This window comes from Mus musculus, chromosome 8, assembly GCF_000001635.26.
Source record: "Mus musculus strain C57BL/6J chromosome 8, GRCm38.p6 C57BL/6J".
In the NCBI taxonomy this organism is placed as follows: Eukaryota; Metazoa; Chordata; class Mammalia; order Rodentia; family Muridae; genus Mus; species Mus musculus.
The window spans coordinates 21,225,578-21,249,191 of record NC_000074.6 but is presented as its reverse complement, the minus strand read 5'-3'; the positions used below and the strand labels follow the sequence as shown (position 1 = coordinate 21,249,191).

Sequence of the window (23,614 nt, the reverse complement as noted above, 5' to 3'; positions counted from 1 at the left end):
AGCTAGAGAGAGTTGTTCTGTAGAAGCCAAAGTGGCAGCACACATCACACAAGAGTGCAGGACAAGAGTCCAGGAGAGTCTCCATACTTGGGACCCTCAAGTCATGCGTCATTCCACATGTCTGAGATTCTGCAATGTTTTTACTTTCAGAAAATGAGTACTGATCTACAAGAGATGACATCCACAATGTAGAGAGGGTCATAAGGTAGTACCCAGTCTTAAGAAGTGTCATCACATCATACATGACCTCTGTTTTCTATGAGTTTTATCCCCTTTCTCACAGTACATACACACCAAAAGGTACAGAACTTCCTGCTGTTCTCAGTCACTGTATGGAGTCACCCTGTCACAAGTGCCAGCTCATATTTATGTGTTAATTATTATTATTCATTTGTCAAAATATTTTTATATACAGTTTTGTACAATAGTTAGCTAAGCAGTGAGAATAGTATTTTACATACATAAAATTTCACACACATACATATATATAGAGAGATAGATATCTATTTATATCTAAATATATACATGTATAATGGGACATGAACTTTTGAATACATCTGTAAGCTTTGATTAATGAGTTAAGAAGCACACCTGCCAGTCATGGTGGAACATGTCTTTAATCCCAGCACTCAGGAGGCAGAGGCAGGCGGATTTCTGTGTTCGAGTCCAGCCTGGTCTACAAAGTGAGTTCCTCGACAGTCAGGGCTATTCAGAGAAACCCTGTTTCAAAACACACACACACACACACACACACACACACACACACACACACACAAACAGAAAGGAAGCATACCTTATATTTCAGACACATTATTGTCTTTCTTGATCATTACAGAGTTGATCTCAGTAGCACTTTTAAAAATATTTATGCTCAAAAGGCCACCATGGACATGTGAAGGATTTTTATTACGTATTTTCACATTGTACCTTTCCTTCCAGTGTCCAGACAGAACTGGTCATTGAAGTCCCAGAGAATGCTGAACTAGCACTATATATCCATAGAGAAGTATGTCCTTTTTAAGTACAGCAATGAAAATTAGTCTGCACCATCTTTTCATTTTCTTATTGCTTTATGTTCTCTTTTTTTGTTCCTACCCAAGTCCCAGTAGCATTAGTTTGTCTCACTTGAGGAAAGACACCTACTCATGGACTCCAGAGAAAGTAGAGACCAGAATCCTCTATCTGTGGAACTGCACACAGTTATTTACATACTAATAGGTATATTGAGCCTTGGGGGAAAGTAGTTTTTTGCTTTGTGAATTTACTGTCTGCTGAAATTTTATTGTTTTACTGCAGTTTGACACAAGTACTATAATGTTTTTCTTATATTCCTCATCCCAATCTGATAGGTAACATTGATATTTCAATATTATAACAGTATATTTTTCTCATGCTTTGACACAAGAAGTGTGTGCACTTGTGTTTGGTCAAATGTTCCACTGAGAGAGTAGTTGGCACATTTTATTTTCATTTTTAAAGGTAGAGTCACTTATTTTTGTTCTATAAGTGATTTGCCAGACTGTATGTGTGTGTGTGGCTATTGTCTGTGGAGAGCAGGGAGCCTAATCCCTTAGAACTGGAGGTCCAGAATGCTATGAGCTGCTATGTGAGTGTTAGAACTGAATCTATAACTTCTACAAGAGCACCCAACATTCTCTACATCTGAGCCATGCTTCCAGGCCCTCATTTTCTCTAATTAATCTTTAGCTGCTGATCAAAAAGTCTAGAAATTTTCTCTTTGTAGCATATGTTAAAAATCTCCTTAAAGATTAACATTTTTCTTTGTCCAGTTTTGTTTCCTGTTCCAAACAACCTGGTATTTGATTTTCTTTGATAATATTTCTGAGTTTTCTTGTTTTCAACTTAAATATGTAAACCTCAAGCTTTTGTCCTTTAGTGGTATTAGCAAAATTCCTCCCCCATCCTGTGGTTGAGGCAGTGTTACCTTTTTTACCACCCATTGTCACAACTGAGGATATTCCACCTTTTCATAGAGCGTGTTCAGGACCTTTAATGTTCCAACATGCGATATCACATGTGAATGCCAAAGGAGGCATTGGAAAAAGGGCTGTGGATGGACAGGTGAATCAGAGACACTGAAGTGATGATGGAAAAATGAAGGAGCTCTTTGTAGTCCATTGCTATTTCTCCTTGTACTAAATCTTGTTCAAGCATCACCATATATTCAAACATGGCCTAAAAAGAATGGACGTTAACTGCCAGTGGTCTATGAACCCTCGAATAGTACACATGACACACTTGTGCACATGGGAGGGCTATTACTCTTCCTTCCTCACAGGCATTAGGACTCTGCTGACCCACAGGAAGTGCTGAAAAGATGGGTTATAGCTTGAGAACTTGTTTATTCTTATGCTCTTCTGCACTATATCCTGAACTCTAAGACAGTGGGGTGTTCATTTCTGTATGTGTTTTCTATTACAAGCCAGAGTGCAAAAACTCAACAGATCTAGAGTTACTCTTTTTTTTTTCCATTTTTATTAGGTATTTAGCTCATTTACATTTCCAATGCTATACCAAAAGTCCCCCATATCCACCCACCCCCACTCCCCTGCCCACCCACTCCCCCTTTTTGGCCCTGGTGTTCCCCTGTACTGGGGCATATAAAGTTTGCAAGTCCAATGGGCCTCTCTTTCCAGTGATGGCCGACTAGGCCATCTTTTGATATATATGCAGCTAGAGTCAAGAGCTCCGGGGTACTGGTTAGTTCATAATGTTGTTCCACCTATAGGGTTGCAGATCCCTTTAGCTCCTTGGCTACTTTCTCTAGCTCCTCCATTGGGAGCCCTATGATCCATCCATTAGCTGACTGTGAGCATCCACTTCTGTGTTTGCTAGGCCCCGGCATAGTCTCACAAGGGACAGCTATATTTGGGTCCTTTCAATAAAATCTTGCTAGTGTATGCAATGGTGTCAGCGTTTGGATGCTGATTATGGGATGGATCCCTGGATATGGCAGTCTCTACATGGTCCATCCTTTCATCTCAGCTCCAAACTTTGTCTCTGTATCTCCTTCCATGGGTGTTTTGTTCCCAAATCTAAGGAGGGGCATAGTGTCCACACTTCAGTCTTCATTCTTCTTGAGTTTCATGTGTTTAGAAAATTATATCTCACACAATATGTACTCACTGATAAGTGGATATTAGCCCCAAACCTAGGATACCCAAGATATAAGATATAATTTGCTAGAGTTACTCTTAATAATCTACTCTATTTCTGTAGTAGGGATCATATATGTGAGTTATTACCTGTGATAACTGGCAAAAATAACACCCTTTCTTCAGATATTTCTAGAGAATAGGGGTTATTTGTTGGTGATCTCACATCAAATCTCAAGTGAGATAATTATCAGAGGCAGAGACCAAGAAATAGTAAAAAGACCATCTGTCAAGAGATGTCTTTCAACCTTAGACTCTTATCAAGTCCTAAGTAGGTAACACAAATAATCCCAGTAAGTGACAGAAGGCATCACTCTAAAACACAGAAGTTAAGGTGGCATATGGGATAGCAGTAAAGTATAAGAATCTGGCCATAGCCCTGTTGCCTAATCTTTAGTGTCTTCTGAGTATGGCATTTAAACTCTTTAAAGTGCCTTTACAAACCCACAAAACATTGGTCAATGAACTTGGCTACTTTATTGAGTTATTGTGAAAACCTCTTATCCAGAGAGAAAAGATCTTAGCACTTAGTAAGTATCAGTTAATATATACTCTCTGTACATATTACATATCTTGAGAATGCTGCCTGGTTTACCAAAAGTTTCAAATTATCATGGTTTCTATGAATTTAGAACACAAAGCTGTTCCAGGTCTCCAATATATGAAAATTAGTATTCTTACTTTAGGTAAGAAGTACTGAATATCCACAGCATTTAAATGTAATTTTTTCCAATTTTTCATTAGGTATTATCTTCATTTACATTTCAAATGCTATCCCGAAATTCCCCCATACCCCACCCCCCCAGTCCCCTACTCACCCACTCCTGCTTCTTGGCCCTGGTGTTCCCCTGTACTGGGGCATATAAAGTTTACAAGACCAAGGGGCCTCTCTTCCCAATGGTGGCCGACTAGGCCATCTTCTGCTACATATGCAGCTAGAGACATGAGCTCTGGGGTAGTGGTTAGTTAATATTGTTATTCCACCTATAGGGTTGCAGATCCCTTCAGCTCCTTGAGTACTTTCTCTAGTTCCTCCATTGGGGGCCCTGTGTTCCATCTAATAGCTGACTGTGAGCATCCACTTCTGTGTTTGCCAGTCACTGGCATAGCCTCACAAGAGACAGCTATATCAGGGTCCTTTCAGCAAAATCTTGCTGGTGTATGCAATGGTGTCTGCTTATGGTGGCTGATTATGTGATGGATCCCGTGTTGGGGTTGCCTCTGGAAGCTCCATCCTTTCATCTCAGCTCCAAACTTTAACTCTGTAACTCCTTCCATGGTTGTTTTGTTCTCAATTTTAAGAAGGGGCGAATTATCCACACTCTGGTATTCATTCTTCTTGAGTTTCATGTGTTTTCAAATTGTATCTTGGGTATTCTAAGTTTGTGGGCTAATATCCACTTATCAGTGAGTACATATGTCAGTTCTTTTGTGACTGTGTTACCTCACTCAGGATGATGCCTTCCAGATCCATCCATTTGCCTAGAAATTTCATAAATTCATTGTTTTTTAATAGCTGAATAGTACTCTGTTGTGTAAATGTACCACATTTTCTCTATCCATTCCTCTGTTGAGGGACATCTGGGTTCTTTCCAGCTTCTGGCTATTATAATTAAGGCTGCTATGAACATAGTGGAGCACGTGTCCTTCTTACCAGTTGGAACATCTTCTGGATATATACCCAGGAAAGGCATTGCAGGATCCTCCAGTAGTACTATGTCCAATTTTCTGAGGAACAGCCCGATTGATTTCCAGAGTGGTTGTACAAGCTTGCAATCTCACCAACAATGGAGTAGTGTTCCTCTTTCTCCACATCCTTGACAGCATCTGCTGTTACCTGAATTTTTGATCTGAGCCATTCTGAATGGTGTGAGATAGAAACTCAGAGTTGTGTTGATTTGTATTTTCCTGATGATTATGGATGTTGAACATTGTTTCAAGTGCTTCTCACCCATTCAGTACTCCTCAGTTGAGTATTCTTTGTTTAGCTCTGTGCCCCCCTTTTTAAATGGGTTATTTGGTTTTCTGGAATCTACCTTCTTGAGTTCTTTATATATATTAGATATTAGTCCCCTATCTGATTTAGAATAGGTAAAGATCCTTTCCCAATCTGTTCATGGCCTTTTTGGCTTATTGACAGTGTCTTTTGCCTTATAGAAGCTTTGAAATTTTATGAGGTCCCATTTGTCAATTCTTGATCTTACAGCATGAGCCAATGCTGTTCTATTGAGGAATTTTTCCCCTGTGCCCATATCTTTGAGGCTTTTCCCCACTTTTTCCTCTATAAGTTTCAGTGTCTCTGGTTTTATGTGGAGTTCCTTGACCCACTTACACTTGACCTTAGTAAAAGTAGATAAGAATGGATCAAATCCCATTCTTCTACATGAAAACTGTCAGTTGTGCCAGCACCATTTGTTGAAAATGCTGTCTTTTTTCCACTGGATAGTTTTTGCTCCCTTGTCAAAGATCAAGTGACCATAGGTGTGTGGATTCATTTCTGGGTCTTCAATTCTATTCCATTGGTCTACTTGTCTGTTACTATACCAGTTCCATGCAGTTTTTATCACAATTGCTCTGTAGTACCACTTTAGGTCAGGCATGGTGATTCCACCAGAGGTTCTTTTATCCTTGAGAAGAGTTTTTGCTATTCTCATTTTTTTGTTATTCCAGATGAATTTGCAAATTGCCCTTTCTAATTTGTTGAATAATTGAGTTGAAATTTTGATGGGGATTGCATTCATATGTAGATTACTTTTGGCAAGATAGCCATTTTTACTATATTGATCCTGCCAATCCATGAGCATGGGAGGTCTTTCCATCTTCTGAGATCTTCTTTAATTTCTCTCTTCAGAGACTTAAAGTTCTTGTAATACAGATCTTTCACTTCCTTAGTTAGAGTCACACCAAGGTATTTTATATTATTTGTGACTATTGTTGAAGGGTGTTGTTTCCCTAATTTCTTTCTCAGCCTGTTTATCCTTTGTGTAGAGAAAGGCCATTGACTTCTTTGAGTTAATTTTATATCCAGCTACTTCACTGAAACTGTTTATCAGGTTTAGGAGTTCTCTGTTGGAATTTTTAGGTTCACTTATATGTACTATCTTATCATCTGCAAATAGTGATATTTTGACTTCTTCCTTTCCAATGTATATCCCCTGCATCTCCTTTTTTGTCGAGTTGCTCTGGCTAGGACTTCAAATATTTTATTGAATAGGTAGGGAGAAAGTGGGCAGCCTTGTCTAGTCCCTGATTTTAGTCTGATTGCTTCCAGCTTCTCTCCATTTATTTTGATGTTGGCTACTGGTTTGCTGTAGATTGCTTTTATTACATTTCGGTATGGGCCTTGAATTCCTGATCTTTCCAACACTTTTATCATGAATGGGTGTTAGATTTTGTCAAATGCGTTCTCAGCATCTAACAAGATGATCATGTGCATTTTTTTCTTTGAGTTTGTTTATATAGTGGATTGCGTTGATGGATTTCCATATATTAAACCATCCCTGCATCCCTGGAATGAAGCCTACTTGGTCATGATAGATTATTGTTTTGATGTGTTCTAGGATTCCTTAGCGAGAATTTTATTGAGTATATTTACATCAATATTCATAGGGGAATTGTTCTGAAGTTCTCTATCTTTGTTGGGTCTTTATGTGGTTTAGGTATCAGAGTAATTGTGGCTTCATAGAATGAATTGGGTAGAGTACCCTCTGTTTCTATTTTCTGGAATAGTTTGAGAAGAACTGGCATTAGATATTCCTTGAATATCTGATAGAACTCTGCACTAAAGCCATCTTGTCCTGTGCTTTTATTTTTGGTTAGGAGGCCTTTAATGACTGCTTCAATTTCTTTAGGGGATATAAGACTTTTTAGGTCATTAATCTGATCTTGATTTAACTTTGGTACCTGGAATCTGTCTAGAAATTTGTCCATTTCATCCATGTTTTCCAGTTTTGTTGAGTATAGCCTTTTGTAGAAGGATCTGATGGTGTTTTGGATTTCTTCAGGATCTGTTGCTATGTCTCTCTTTTCATTTCTGATTTTGTTAATTAGGATGCTGTCCCTGTGCCCTCTAGTGAGTCTCTCTAAGGGTTTATCTATCTTGTTGATTTTCTCAAAGAACTAGCTCCTCGTTTGGTTGATTCTTTGAATAGTTCTTTTTGTTTCCACTTGGTTGATTTTGCCCCTGAGCTTGATTATTTCCTTTGGTCCTCTCCTCTTGGGTGAATATGCTTCCTTTTGTTCTAGAGCTTTTAGATGTGTTGTCAAGCTGCTAGTATGTGCTCTCTCTTGTTTCTTTTTGGAGGCACTCAGAGCTATGAGTTTTCTTCTTAGGAATGCTTTCATTGTGTCCCATAAGTTTGGTTATGTTGTGGCTTTATTTTCTTTAAACTCTAAAAAGTCTCTAATTTCTTTATTTCTTCCTTGACCAAGGTATCATTGAGAAGAGTGTTGTTCAGTTTCCATGTGAATGTTGGCTTTGTATTATTTATGTTGTTATTGAAGATCAGCCTTAGTCCATGGTGATCTAAAAGGATGTGTGGGACAATTTCAATATCTTTTTGTATCTGTTGAGGCCTGTTTTGTGACCAATTATATAGTCAATTTTGGAGAAGGTACCATGATGTGCTGAGAAGAAGGTATATCCTTTTGTTTTAGGATAAAAGTTCTGTAGATATCTGTTAAATCAATTTGTTTCATAACTTCTGTTAGTTTCACTGTGTCTCTGTTTAGTTTATGTTTCCAGGATCTGTCCATTAAGAGAATGGGGTATTGAAGTCTCCCATTATTATTGTGTGATGTGAAATGTGTGCTTTGAGGTGTACAAAAGTATCCTCAATGAATGTGGCTGCCCTTGCTTTTGGAGCATAAATATTCAGAATTGAGGGTTCATCTTGGTACATTTTATCTTTGTTGAGTATGAAGTGCCTCTCCTTGTCTTTTTTGATAACTTTGGGTTGGAAGTCGATTTTATTCAATGTTAGAATCACTACTCCATCTTGTTTCTTCAGATCATTTGCTTGGAAAATTGTTTCCCAGCCATTTCACTCTAAGGTAGTATCTGTCTTTTTCCCTGAGATGGGTTTCCTGTAAGCAGCAAAATATTGGGTCCTGTTTGTGTAGCCAGTCTATTAATCTATGTCTTTTTATTTGGGAATTGAGTCCATTGATATTAAGAGATATTAAAGAAAAGTAATTTTCGCTTTCTATTTTTGTTATTAGAGTTTGGATTCAGTTCTTGTGGCTGTCTTCTTTTAGGTTCGTTAAAGGATGACTTTCTTGCCTTTTCTATGGTGTATTATCCATCCTTGTATTTTTTTTTCTTCTGTTTTTCCTTTGAAGGGCTGGATTCATGGAAAGATATTGTGTAAATTTATTTTTGTCATGGAATACTTTCATTTCTCCATCAATGGTAATTGAGAGTTTGGCTGGGCATAGTAGCCTGGACTGGCATTTGTGTTCTCTTGGTGTCTACATAACATCTGCCCAGGATCTTTTGGCTTTCGTAGTCTCTGGTGAAAAGTCTGGTGTAATTCTGTTATGCCTGCCTTTATATGTTACTTGACCTTTTTCCCTTACTGCTTTTAATATTCTATGTTTATTTAGTGCATTTGTTGTTCTGATTATTATGGGTTGGGAGGAATTTCTTTTCTGGTCCAGTCTATTTGGGGTTCTGTAGGCTTCTTGTATGTTCATGGGCATCTCTTTCTTTAGGTTTGAGAAGTTTTCTTCTATAATTTTGTTGAATATATTTGCTGGCACTTTAAGTTGAAAATCTTCATTCTCATCTACTCCTATTATCCGAAGGTTTGGTCTTCTCATTGTGTCCTGGATTTCCTGGATGCTTTGAGTTAGGATGTTTTGTATTTTGTATTTTCTTTGATTTTTTTTGCTGATGTTCTCTATGGAATCTTCTGCACCTGAGATTCTCTCTTCCATCTCTTGTGTTATGTTGCTGGTGCTTGCATCTGTGGTTCCAGATTTTTTTCCTAGGTTTTCTATCTCCAGCGTTGCCTCACTTTGGGTTTCTTTATTGTGTCTACTTCCCTTTTTAGGTCTTGGATGGTTTTATTCAATTCCATCACCTGTTTGGTCGTGTTTTCCTGCAATTCTTTAAGGGATTTTTGTGCTTCCTCTTTAAGGTCTTCTACCTGTTTAGCAGTGTTCTCCTGTATTTCTTTAAGTGAGTTATTAAACTCCTTCTTTATGTCCTCTACCATCATCATGAGATATGCTTTTAAATCAGGGACTATCTTTTCAGGTGTGTTGGGGTGCCCAGGACTGGGTAAGGTGGGAGTGCTGGGTTCTGATGATGGTGAATGGTCTTCGTTTCTGTTACTAATATCCTTAAGTTTGCCTTTTACCATCTGGTAATCTCTGGAGTTAGTTGCTGTAGTTGTCTCTGGCTAGATCTTGTTCCTCAGGTGTTTATGTTAGCCTCCTTCAGCAGACCTGGGACACTAGCTCTCTCCTGAGTTTCAGTGTTTAGAGTACTCTCTGTAGGCAAGCTCTCCTCTTGCAGGGAAGGTGCCCAGATATCTGTTGTTCGAACTTGCTCCTGGCAGAAGTTGTGATCCACTCACAGAGGTCTTAAGATACTGTGGAGGGTCCTGTGTATACCTTGTGTGTGTCCACAAACTCCAAGCCCAAGGTAACCCGGTGCTGGTGTGGACCGGAAGGGTCTTGTGCCCCTGATCAGGCCGGGTTTTTTGCTTCCCTAATTCCACATTTTAATTCTTATAGTTATACTAATAGCTATATATTCTTTATAATTCTCATAACAAAACTAGAACATTTACACATTAAGTTGAAAACAAAAATATAAAATCAATAAAACACGAATTACTTCTATTTACCACAAGAAATAACTGTTTTGCACAAATAAAAAATGTTTTAAAGAAATAAAACTCAATTTGGTTTAATAACAAACGGCTGTTGCTTCTTAAGCTGTTTGAACGCATTTTCTTCTTTCTTTTTTTCCTTTTTTTTGGTTTTTCAAGATAGGGTTTGTGTGTACCTTGGCTCTCCTGGAACTTGCTCTGTAGACCAGGCTGGCCTAGAGCTCACAGATATTCAACTCTCTGTGTCTGAGTACTGAGATTAAAGGTGCACACCACCACCCTGTGGCCAGAATACATTTTCTTTAGCTTGTTACATTTGCATCTTGCCACCTCTTGCTCTTAGGATATTAAGTGCAAGTCCTCCAACAACATTTTACAAGGTGAGAACCCTAATAGTGACAAAGGTCAAACTGCCTTTGCTAAATTCTGCGAGAATGGCTACACTCTCACACATTGCTTTTATGTTTAGAACAGGAACCTTTTCTACTATTTGTTTGCTATTAGACATATTGCTAATGAACTCCTGTAAGTTCCTCTTTCACAGTGTATGGTACAAAACTTTTTATGACAGTGTCTGGGTAATGCAGACACCGTCATAAATAGAGCAGACAGGACATTATGTGTACAATAGTTGCACACAATTTTCCCCACCTTTTGTAGCCTCATTGGTTTTATTTTCCAAGTCAGACTTTAATTTTGAATACTTAACACTATTGTTGATGTGCATTTCACTTTCGTCATGTTTACTAAGAAGATGTGACAGATAATGCCAATCTTTGCACCCATTCTCATTTCTCAGCTGATTTTTTCATTCCCCAAAGAGTCTGCAATATAGGCAAAACACAGAGTCTTTCGAGGCTGAGAAGAGGAGCCAGGGTCTGGTGCCCTTTTCACCATTTGGAAGAATTCGGGTATAATATGTTTCTGAAAACTTCTTGCCTACACTGTCTTTTGGAAAAATAAAATTTCTTATTTGAGGTGAATTGTTTTTGACAAGAAATTCACGTTGTTTCATATTCAAAATTTGGGGCCATGAACCTGGATTCAAAGAAGGTACAATGGACATATTAAACTCCTCTGAATTTTTATCTCCTAGTTGCTCTTTAAATGTATGAGGTATTACTGCCACAGAACAAGGTAAATTCACATTTTGTTCCTCTGATGATGTTTCAAGGCTAGTCTGCTGTGACTTTTATTATCTCTGAAGATTTTTCCTTTTTTTCGGGTATGTCTCCTGTGGTTCCTGAAAGTGTACCTGATGATTCATGTAACCATTTTTCACTTTCTTCTCTGATAGCATTCTTTTATTTATTTTGTAAAAGCAGTATTTTTTATTTTGCTTCCATTATCTCTTTATATTCATCAGCACAATTCTGGCAGCAGAATCTCTTTTGCTGACCTGTTATCAGAATGCTGTGCCCAGTACTCTTGGGCATATACTTGCTACGCTGTTCACAGCAGTTCATTATTAGACCATTCGTCAATCTGTATTCATTAAAGCAATTATTACTGCACCGTTTATGTGTTATACTGTTAACACTGATTTCATGGCGAACCTCTCCTAATTAATTACAGATTATACATCTGGATTTAGTAAAAACTTCTTTCCTAAGACTCTGGCAGTTTTCATAGGGAGATGGCGATGCATTATAAAATCCTTGTAAGGACTTGCTTGGCTCCACTGGAGGAACAATAGTTGTGGTTCTCACAGGAGAATCTTTTTTACACATTACATTCTGTGTCCTTTGAGTCCACTTCTGGGAGAAAGAAGAAAGGCAGGTGGTTGAACAAAAGAGATGAGCTGATCCTGTTCATTGATAAGCTGTCTGCCCCTTCTGTAAAGGATTTTTGCAGTTTGCACAAGTAATTTTATTAGCAGGTTTAGTAAGATGTTGTTGGTTTGACGGCTGGAAATTCTGTTTAGGAAGTGAGGCCACTGGTGATAAAGAATCCACCTTTTGTTGTTTCTGGTTATGAGGAAATGATGGTGACTGGGAGATATAAGAATCAGGATTGTGATGAACTGCAAATCTTCCATTCTGAAATGCATCTGTGACATCAATCCTACCGGGATTAAAAGGTCCTACTGCAGCCTTGGTCTTGCTTCTTGATAGACTGGCAATGGGGAAATCCACATTTTTGGTACTATTTTTATTTCCATTCAGTCCCCATTCAATAAAGTCGGTAGGATTTTTCTCCTCCTCTCTATTTGTGTCTGTGTCCCCTTCATCATCAATTACAATTGTTTCACATATATCTCCCTTCTGAGAAGTCAAATCTCTCCAAGAAGGGGAAATCGTGGAATCAGTTCCTCCTGGATTTTCATATTTTGACGAAGCAAATACAAAGTTCTTTTATTAGGTATTGCTGGAGCACATATTGGAGGATGTACTGATTCAATAAATACAACATTATCATCTTCCACATGTGTGTTTCTAGATTAACCGGCAAAAGAACTAGTTGGACCCCCACATGATTCCATATCTGTGAGATGAGCTTCCATGTGCAAGTCCAATGTACAGTCAACTAGTCTTCCCACTGATGAATTTTCTCCAAATAATCAATAGATCAACTAAACGACAGCAGGCCAAGCTAAATATGTTCTTTCCAGTTTCAGAATTATGAGGAGAGCATGCAGCTGAGTCGAAGATTAAACACATCCTCGAAGCCAGAAAGGGAATCATATTTCTCCTTAGTTATAACACTCAAGTACCAATCCGAAGCAAAGCAGGAGAGGTTCAACAATTGGGTCCCATTTGCTGCAAGCATTTGATTAGGACCTAACTCCTCAGTAGCTTGAGATAGGCACCAGGTCAGCCATTAGAAACTGGCCCAAATAAGCCTAAAAGCTGCGACAGACCGACCAAAAGAGAAAATGCCACAGGGCTTAAGCTGACGCCCCTTATCACAGAAAACTTGGGGTCTCTGTTAAGGTGGGAGTGCAGCTCCCAGGCGGGAGGGCCAAAGGGCCCCTCCCCAGCCTGTCCACAGGCTCACAGCACAGAAAGAAAAATACTCGAGTTAGGATCTTTTTGCATTTGTCTTTTTTTTATTGTTGTGTCCATGTTCCCTCAGGAATCTTCGCCACCTGAGATTCTCTCTTCCATTTCTTGTATTCTGTTACTGATGCTCATATATATAGTTCCTGACTTCTTTCCTAGGGTTTCTATGTCCAGAGTTGTCTCACTTTAGGTTTTCTTCATTGTTTCTACTTCCATTTTTAGATCCTGGATGGTTTTGTTCAATTCCATCACCTGTTTAGTAGTGTTTTCCTGTAACTCTCTAAGGGATTTTTGTGTTTCCTCTTCAAAGGCTTCTAGCTGTTTACCTGTGTTTTCCTGTATTTCCTTATTAAAGTCCTCCATCATCATCAAAGAAGTGACTTTAGATCCATGTCTTGCTTTTCTGGTGTCATGGTGTATCCAGAACTTGCTACGGTGGGAGAGTTTGGTTCTGATAATGCCAAGTAACCTTGGTTTCTGTTGCTTCTGTTCATATGCTTGCCTCCTGTCATCTGATTATCTCAAGTATTTGCTGTCCTCAATATATCTGATTGGAGCCTTTCCTTCCTATAATCCCAGTTGATTCAGGACTCTTCAGAGTCCAGCTTTCTCTGTGATCCTTTGATTGTGGGCTCCTGTGAATCTGAGATTCTGAGTGTGTCAGAGTCGTGTAAAGATTTCTCTGGGGACCCTGGGGGTGCCTGCCAACTCTGCCAAGGTGACCGGGTGCGGGTGAGAACTAGAAGGGACTTGTGCCCTGGTCAGGCCGGTTTTCTGTTTCCCTAATGCTGTCTCAGGTCCCGGGCGATTGGATTGGAACAGAAGTTTTGTTCCACACACCAGTGGTCCTAAGATCTCATGGAGAGTCCTCAAGGGACCCTAGGGGTGTCCAAAGACTCCACGCCCAAGGTGACCCGGTGCTGGTGTCTACAAGAAGGGACTTGTGCCCCTGTTGAGGTTTTCTTCTTCTCTAATGCTGTCTCAGTTCCCACGCTATTGTATTGGAACAGAAGTTGTATTTCACTCACCAGTAGTCCTAAAATCGTGCGGAGAGTCCTCTAGGGACCATGGGGGTGACCGCTGGCTCTGCACCCAAGGTGACACAGTGTTGCATTTAAATGTTTTATCCAATATGAAATGTTTCTATTTATTAAACTAATGGGGAATGTAACTCCTAGTTTCAAATACCTCAAGAATTTTATGAAATCCATCTGCTTGTTAAAGAGATATCACACCAAATAAGCAGTTTTACAAATTATGTAAAAGATGTTACAAATAAGGATATATGAGACTGGAATGAACTGAGAACCGATGTAGTACCTTCCAGATATTAATGATGATGAGAAGAAAACCAGTAAAGGTCTGACAGTGTAATGTGCAGGTATTTCTCACCAGAAGACTATGATGAAGAGTGGTTGATGGGAAGTGGGATGAGCTTACTGGGCTGAGGAACATACTCAGACAATGAAGACAAGTATTCTTTCTTTTAAAGATGCACATTTAGGGACTAATGAAGTCTAGTGCGATTCTAATCATGAAAATTGTACACACTTTCATCTGTGTTTCCATGCTCTCCACAGTGTGTGCAGAGTCCCAGTCAGAAGCTGTCACATGGGCCTGTCACAGAATTGGCTGCTATGAGCCAGTAGGCATGTGTCATCTATTTGAAGTTTCTGTGATCAGTGGGATAATTTCAAAAGTACTTGGGCATCTATAGTGTATTTTTTTCATGATATCACAGGTTGCTCAATGCAATTTCTTCAGAGGTCCTCTGTAGCGATAAGTGATGTCCTCTAGCTCCTGGGGTGGAACTTGTGGAAAATACCCTGTTGATGGTGTGATGCGATTTCAATCGGGACATGTCTTCTGAGCATCACAAACTACAGCAATTATCAGTTATTATACAAACTGGCAATTCCTCAATGTTTGTCCAAGGCCAAGAAAAATGAATTGCTTGAGACTCTTTGGGATTAGGCTAACCTAGGGGACCTTTCTTTGGACAAAACCATGCTTTCTGTAATTAAATCAGGGGCTGTCTGTCTTGTGAAGGTTATTATTTTCTTAAAATTCATTTTAAATTTATTCCCTTATTATATATGTAGGGAGCACTCATGTTCCACAGAACTAATGTGGAGGTCAGAGGACAGCTAGTGGCAGGCTGTTTGCTCTTTCCACTCTGTAGTGCCTGAGACTTGAACTCTGTTTGTCAGGCTTGTTCGTAGACTCTCACCTACTAAGTCCTCTTGTTTTTTGTTTGTTTCATTTCAGTTACTGGCTTTCCTTGTGCTCAGTTTCTTGCTCTTGTTGTTCTGACATTTTATCTTTTGAACAGCCTTTCTCTTTGACTTTTACTTTATTTCTCATTGCATGGACTCATTGCTATTCCTTCTTGAAGTGTCTTGTGATTCTCTGAATGAGATTGCTTCAGAAGAATATATGACCTTATCACATGAGAGATGTCTTTGTGAGTGCATCCATATAAACTAGGGCTATAATAAGTGAAGAGTGTGGACCAGGGCAGCATCATCATTTGAGCTTCTTCATTTTACTTTGCATCTGGAAATTGTGCTCATCTTTGCATTTGCTACTACCTGGTGTCAGGGTTGTGTTTAAAACAGTTTGATTTAGGAGTCTGACACTTGCATTCCAGAGACTCTTGACTAATCCTCACAGCACCATGGGTAAATGGCATGTAATTTCCAGGTCTCAAGGTGAACAGTAATTTTAATTTCTCTTCATTCTTGGTGCCCTGAATTATCAGCTTGTATCACACCTTAGATATAAACAAAAGTGTAGGAGTCAATCATGAAAATTGTAGGACTATTCCAACAATGGCTGGACAAGTCTTGGTTATGCATAAAGATGCAGAATGAGCATAAAGGAATCGTCAGTGAGTAACATCTTGTAAAGAAATAGAGGAATCAATGATATTTGTCATAGAGACTTCATGACAGTGAGCAGCATGATCTACTAATCATGTCACAAGTAGGGTGTGCATGGTTGTTGCAAAAGAAAAGCAAAGTTACTGTTGCTTTTAAGCTCTGTGGGATCTGTATAAGTATTTTATGCATATAGCCATATAATGATAGACACTAGGATTTTCCTAGGTATTAGAAGAGTTCAAAAACAACTAAATTCAAACAATTGGAAGAGGACTTTGGTTTTTTAAAATAGACTCAGAGATAGCAATACCATGAATAATTTAAGGAAGGAGAAAAAAATTGATGTAGTTTTTTAATTTTTTTATTTTTCCTGATCTCCTTTTCCAAAAGAAAAAAGTTCCTATAAGATCTCATATAGGAATCTAGACATGTCACTGGATGGTTCCCAGGAGTGAAGAGGCACCCAGAGCACACTCTTATGATATATGTTCTGTCACTGTGACTTCTTCAGAACAACCCATTCTAGCTTCCCTCTGACAAACTCTGTCTTGAATTCAATTCACTGGTGACATAAGGCCATATTAGTTTCGTGGCCCCATAGGAAAAGATTCACAAAATCGTCCTTCCTGAGGGTGATTTCCCTAAATCATGCAAAGAACTGACTGTCCAGTCCACCTGGTCAAGGTCTGGTCCAGGCTCCAAGTTCAAAAGCCAATAATCCTTTGATTAATCTATTTATTAAATTAGGCAATGAACAGCTCTTTTCTTCCCCGACCACTGAGAGATAAATACTCAAGCAGATGGGAAACAGGGGAAGATAGCAAGGCCTACTTCATCATTATCAGTGGGAGGGGTGGGAGGCACTGAACACACAGAGCAATATCATGTTGGAAGCCATGAGGACAAAAGACGGAACTTGAGGGTTACAGACTCTCCCAGTTCCCATCAATGAGTGCCTTCTCTCAGTGGAGATGCCTCTCTGCCCTATAAATGCAGGCTGCCTACTCATTCTCCACACATTGAGTTCCTGCTCACTAATCTTCCAGGTGACTCCCAGTCATGAAGACACTTGTCCTCCTCTCTGCCCTTGCCCTGCTGGCCTTCCAGGTCCAGGCTGATCCTATCAAAAACACAGATGAAGAGACTAATACTGAGGAGCAGCCAGAGGAAGAGGACCAGGCTGTGTCTGTCTCCTTTGGAGGCACAGAAGGCTCTGCTCTTCAAGATGTAGGTGAGTGCTCAAGCCCTGTGATGGAGGCTTGGTGTCTCTTGAGGCAGGATAGGTGGATGGGTTTGCTGTGCTGGATACATCAGAGCAAGCAGCTGGAACTACTTTGGTGGCAACAATCAGAGGACATATTTTTCCTCCAAAGATGTTAGGATTTTTCTTACTGCCTTTTCTTGTAGGTGTTCCTGGAATGCCCCTCCATACTGCCTAATGTCCTCTGTGTCTCTAAATCCAACAATGGTACATATTTTCATGAAAAGAAGTCCACCAGAAGACATTGACTTAAGACTTGTATTACAGGATGAAGCTCATCTCTATGGTTTGTAAAGGAAGCAGACCAAATGTAAACTCATAATCTGCTTTCTTATTACACAGGCATTATTAATACCACCATGTGCATTCAATGTACTTTCTTCTCAATTTCCCCCATAACTTTATTTTTTTCCAACCCTTATTTTTCATGATGGTTCTTAAATGTGTTAAGCTCCCTTTTAGCTCACCACCCACCTGAGGTAGTAGATAAGAAAGAATACTTTGGAAGTGGAGCAACTCCTATGTGTGTTGTCTTGAAATTCACAGTTCAGTTCACAAGGTCAGCAGTGAACCACTCAATCCACTTGCAAGCACATCAAGGATGCATCAGTAGTCCAGTTTGATAAAGTCAGGATAGTAAACAGGAATCAGCAGTAGTGGTACTACCTAGCACAGACATGCAGGCCTCATCCACTTCAGGAGTCAGCAGAAAGCACTATCTGGAATGCCAGGAGTTCTCAGGTCTCAGGGAAATGAAGATCTCTAAGCATTGAGACCAAGAAGAGTTGCACAACTAGCTCTACAAGCAAGCCTAGCTCAGCCCCCATCACTGTCCATCGAGTCTTATTTATACCCTCCAAATACCATGTTTCCTCCATGGGTCTTGCCTGAACACATGCTGAACACTTGCTGACATCACTCTGCTGATTATCCCCAGTCCACTGAAGCTGCAAAATAGTCAGAGCACACCACCAGATAGTTTTTGGTCCATTTCCCTCATGGAGTCCTGAAAAATGGAGGTCAACTATGGCATGTAAGGTGAACCAATACATGTGTGTTTTTAGTGAAGAATCCTTCATCACATGTCCTTTTACATGCTTGCTTTAGCAGAACATCCTTTCTCCTGTGTCTGCTTCAGGAAAATGTTCCTTCAAGAGTCTGCCTCGGTGTTTTACCTGTGTTTGCCCCAGCAAAACAGCTTCCAACAAAACTGATTTTCCAAAGAACCATCAAGTTTTCACTTCAGTCCCCTGTAGAAAATCCATACTATATGTACTTCATTAACATTTGGTTTTAGCATCAGAAGCTGTTTACAGCTAGCCCATGAATCCAGTGATGGTGCCATCCCCAGTCAACAAGGACCCTACTGTGTCTGTTGTCATGGCAAACACTGCACATTCCCTCTGCATGTCTCATCTGCATTACCTGTGGATGTGATTACCTGGGTCACCTACTACAAGGCCCGGATAAAAGACCGAGTTTCCAACCGAACTTTCACTTTCTTGTCTTCATTCTTTCCACATTTTCAATAATGGATCTCTTTCATGGGAACTGTTCTGGTTCATCGTGATTTATACAGGAACAAGACAGCTTAAAATTAATATGTGGTGTATGCCTTTGTGAAGACTCTTGGATTAAAAAATGAGGATGATATTATTTAAAAACTTTTGTTTTATAAAAATCCTAGCTCCCAGTGTTATAAACTCAGAAAACGCTGAAAGAACATGGACTAAATTTAAATTGTAATAATTTTATAAATCAGAAAATGGGACATCACCAGAGTAAATCTTTTCACACTTTCATCTGACCCCAGACTTCATAGAACCAGAACTATAGGAAATTGGTACCAACTGCTATGCAAAATGCAATTATTATATGACTTGTTATGTGCTGTCCTGCTATATAAGAGAAAAAGAACTAAGGCATATGTTCACACTGGAACACAAATGCCCTACTTTGAGGAACTCTGAATCTTTCCAGGGGAACAACAGGGAAAGAACTGAAGACCCTAAGAGTGGTATAATGGAAATTGTTATCAGTACCTTTTTTGGGGAAAATATTTTGGTTTCTAATGTTTACAAACATCCTTCATCAAAACCCATTCTACTTCAGACAGGTTCATAATGATCCCTCTCTACTTAGCTAGGATAGTTGGATGTCCTCTGCACACCTGTTCTCAGCTCTTGGCTTCTTCCTGACACCAGTACTGACTAGGCAACCATGCTGGAGAGGTTTTCTGTAATAAACTCTCTAAATCCTAGAGATCCACTCATCTCTGTGCCAATTTTACTGAACAATGTCCAAATAGAAAATATGAGTTAGAACGCATTTATGTGTGTTGTTTGAAATCCATTTCTTCTGGTAATAATATCTTACAGGGCAGTAGGAGAGCAGAGCATGTTCATGTACATACACAGTGAATGTTTGACTTGTGTGGATTATTTTGAATATCAACCTTTGCTTTGTCAATGCATTGATGAAGTCTGGACTTCATCTTAAAGACTCTGAAAACATGTCCTAGATCAGTGACATAGGTTCTGTACTATGTGGGGGCTTTGATGAACAACTTCTCATTCTTTGTATATCCAGTTTTCTACAATGGATATGCAGGATTAGTGTGCAACCCAAGTGGGGTTCAGTTCTCTGTCCATGGGAAGGGATGTAGTGGGGTGGGCTGTATGGCCTTTGTGATTGCTAGAACATGAGAAAACTAAGAAGTGTTTGTTATTTTTCTAGGATTATCAACTACAAATCCTTTCTAGAACTGCCCTTTATTCCATCTGCCATTATATGAGAACTTTGAGTAATAGAAGGAGAAACAAAAGCCAGGGCAACACTTTATTTTCTGAACCAAGCAGTTTTTCTAATCAAAATTCCTCTTTATGGTTCTCAAGAATTTGTGTGAAAATACTGAGGCAGGGGTGTTTTCTGAACCTGAATTCACCACTCTAATTAACATGCCTGTGGTGTGTGATCATTGCTAACAAAGAGCATCTGTCATGAAAATGCTGGGTACAAGTGTTCTGGGTATACCATGTGTATCATTGTTCTCAGCTGACTCTCAAGCACAGCTTTATTGAGGGAACTTCTCAAAGACCCAAGGTCTTCCACATCAGGAGGCAGGAAGGCAGATGAATAGGTTACAAACCAGGAGAGTTAGATTAACACCCAAACTGAGGAGAATCTAGGCATTGGCAAGTGTGTGGGCATGTGGCCATTGGCTGGATAGTTGAAGAGAGTGAGGAGAGGGTCACTGTCAGCTAAGGTGTCCAAGTATTAAGAAGATGGGAAGGAGACTATCTGGGCAACATTAGACTGGAGAATGTTTTCCTCTAACCTGAAAGTTTATTAAATGAGCTGAGGAACTTTGAGTGTCAAAGGAAAGTTGGTAAAGCAAAGAAAAATATGTTCTCTTAATCCCTTGTATTCTGTTTCTTGTTGTAGAAAGGGTTCAGAAAACCAAACTTTCAAATAGAAATAAACTCTTTATGCTGCAGAGATATATTTGTGTATAATATATCTCTCAATATTGTACATTATTGCCAAGAGATATCCATCAGTATGTGAGGTGATACAGAGAAGGTGGTACACATATATAAACTCTCTCTCTCTCTCTCTCTCTCTCTCTCTCTCTCTCTCTCTGTGTGTGTGTGTGTGTATGTGTGTGTGTGTGTGTGTGGGGGGGGTTATGTGGACATCGTGGAATAGTACTCAACCATAGAAAGAAAGAATTTGCAATAACTGAGATGGTACCTGAGGACACTTACTGTGTATTATCCAGACACAAAAAGTGCAGGACAACATGTTCTCACGTATCCAAGATAAAAAGCAATGTGATGGCTGGTGAGAATACAGTACTTGCTACTAGATTTTGGCAACATGAAGTAATGTTGAGGGGATTTTGGTCAATAGGTGCAGAATTACATTTAGGAAGGAGCAATGAGTTCTAGTGGATTATTACACAACAATATGGTTATAAAAATTAATGGATTATGTATTTCAAAACAATTAGTACCGTAGAATTTAGGTGTTTCACCATAACAAAATTATAAATACCTGTGGTTACAGATATGATACTTTTTGAACTTAATCATTTCACAATATGCACATACCTACAGAAACCCTTTCCAATAAGCATCTAGAATTTTCACCACTAGAATAGGTCAGGTTAAAAAAAAGCATTTACATTACATGCATTTTACAAGAAAATTTCTACCCAAAATGTAAAAAGGGAAGGAAGAATACATGATCTTATAGCATCCAGGGTCAAGAATTTGCAACAGGGATATGTGTTGAATAAACTCTGAAGACAAAGAAAAGAGAGAGTTTTAGCTATGTAAAATAGAGGAGAGGCCTTGAAGAACATTAGTAGAGAGGTTGACCAATGTGACTGTGTCATGTGTTTGCTGATTGACAGTTACTGGAGTTATGCTAACTGTTCCTGGAAACAGAGGACCTATATCCTCAGATAATTACATTTCAGAAGGATTGACCATATTGATGTAATTGTTCAATTTATTTTGCTCAGTTCACCAGTGACTTATTTAAAGACAAATGTCTTGTGGACTATGATAACTGCATTCTGTTTGCAATCTTCTAACTGGAATTCTGTAATATTTGATGTGAAAAGAGTTGTATTGGCTTTCTCTTCTAGCTCAATCAGTGGAGCTAGTCTCTGTCATGATTGCCATAACTGACCAAGTAAGATGCCTCTAGCATCTTTTCTTCCTCAAAGTGTGAAAGGGTATTCAATTTACCTAGCATGGATCCATCACTATTGAATGCCCACAACTATGTTTTCTGTGAACCCACACCATCTGTGGTACTAGAACCTGTAATCTGGAGGCCACGACAACTGCTGTTCTTTCATTTAGGACATGGTTTTTCCTGAAGGAGTATGAGTATGATGACTTATAGTCTGACTCTTAGCACCCTGTACATCACTGGAGTCCCCTGCTTCAACAACTGCCTACCGACTTCTTTTTTATCTTGCATATCTCTTCCATGCTGAATTAATCCCTTAAAAGCTGTAGGGTAAGTCACTTGAGTGTACCTTGTAGAGCACACTGCAGTCATTAGACATGTATACTTTCTGTATATAAAGACGTTTTCTGTATAAAAACTGTATTTTGTCCTATACGACTGTGGACACTGCAGATTAATGCAGATCATCGTGTGGGATGCACTGCTTTTTATCCTACCCATTCTGTCTCTGACTAACTTTTTCTAATGTTGAGAAAAGTTGTCTCCACAGAGCCAAATGTAACCCACAGTTAGAAGCCAGAGGCATAATTCAGGTCTGGTTCATTAAAACTTAAACACTTTTTAAGGACACTGTAGTTTTTTTTAAAAAATATCATTTTAGAACTCTGTAACCTTAAACCCAAAGGGTCAGTTGTTCTTAACATATAGGCAATGTCTTTTGAGAGTGAGTCAAGACTACCTAAAGGCAGAGTCAAAAGTCAGGAGCAGCATATGTGAGGATCATGAGAATTCTGAGCTTTCTATACATTTTGTGTCTGAACCTGGAGTCTTTTTAAAATTGATATTAATTGGAGCTGGTATCTTGAAGTAAAAAATTATAGTATTCATTCATCTTCAAAGGTTTCCTAGAAGGTCCTGGTACTTTATATACAGAGCCTTTACTGAGCCTTGTAGCATACTTTGAAAGAATGTAAACACACAGGAAGCATATTGTGAACAATTTATTGAGAAGTGGTCATCAGGCCCCAGCATCAGTGGCCTCAGTACTCATGGCTGTCTTGTCCTCTGTGGTCTCCATGTTCAGCAGCAGCAGAGCATGTACATTAAATGACCCTTTCTGTAGGTCCCATTCAGGCGTTCTCTTCTTTTGCAGCCTCTTGTTCTACAATATCATATCAGATCTCTCAACGCTGGAGACACAAAAAGAATCAGGCATTAAGATTTGAGGTTGGCAGCATGTAATAATATGTGATCCTATGGAGATATGTGATACAGCATGAATGTGCTGTGTTGGCCACAATACAGACTTCAGCAAGGACATCGCAACCAATAACACACTTCAGGGGTGTTGGTCATGCACTTGAGAGCCATTCTGAGGTGTCTTTAATTTCTGTGTTCCTTTTGTCACCATGTAGACACTTTTGTATACTTTGAAATTGATTCAATTTTCCTTTACACAAAGAAAAATTTCTACTAATACCCAAGACTAATCCTGTTCTATAAGCATTTAAACAGAGTATTGGAGTACTGTGAGTATTGAAATTCCCATGTATATCTTTTTACAGTAAACGCCTTATGAGAAAGATATTCAATTAGAGTTACTTTTCTCTCGCTGTTACTGTTATGAATATAAAAGGAATTAAATTAGTGTTGCCAGAGAGCAAAATTACTCTACCAGGATTCTAGGGCTCATCTTCATCCCTCCCTCAGGAGAATGCAAGCATCCATCACACTGGGCACCAGTACTCAC

General features: G+C 39.2%; 1 pseudogene; it reads right to left on the bottom strand.

Moving 5' to 3' along the window:
- On the bottom strand, window positions 9,895-12,682 carry Gm15303 (predicted gene 15303; annotated as a pseudogene).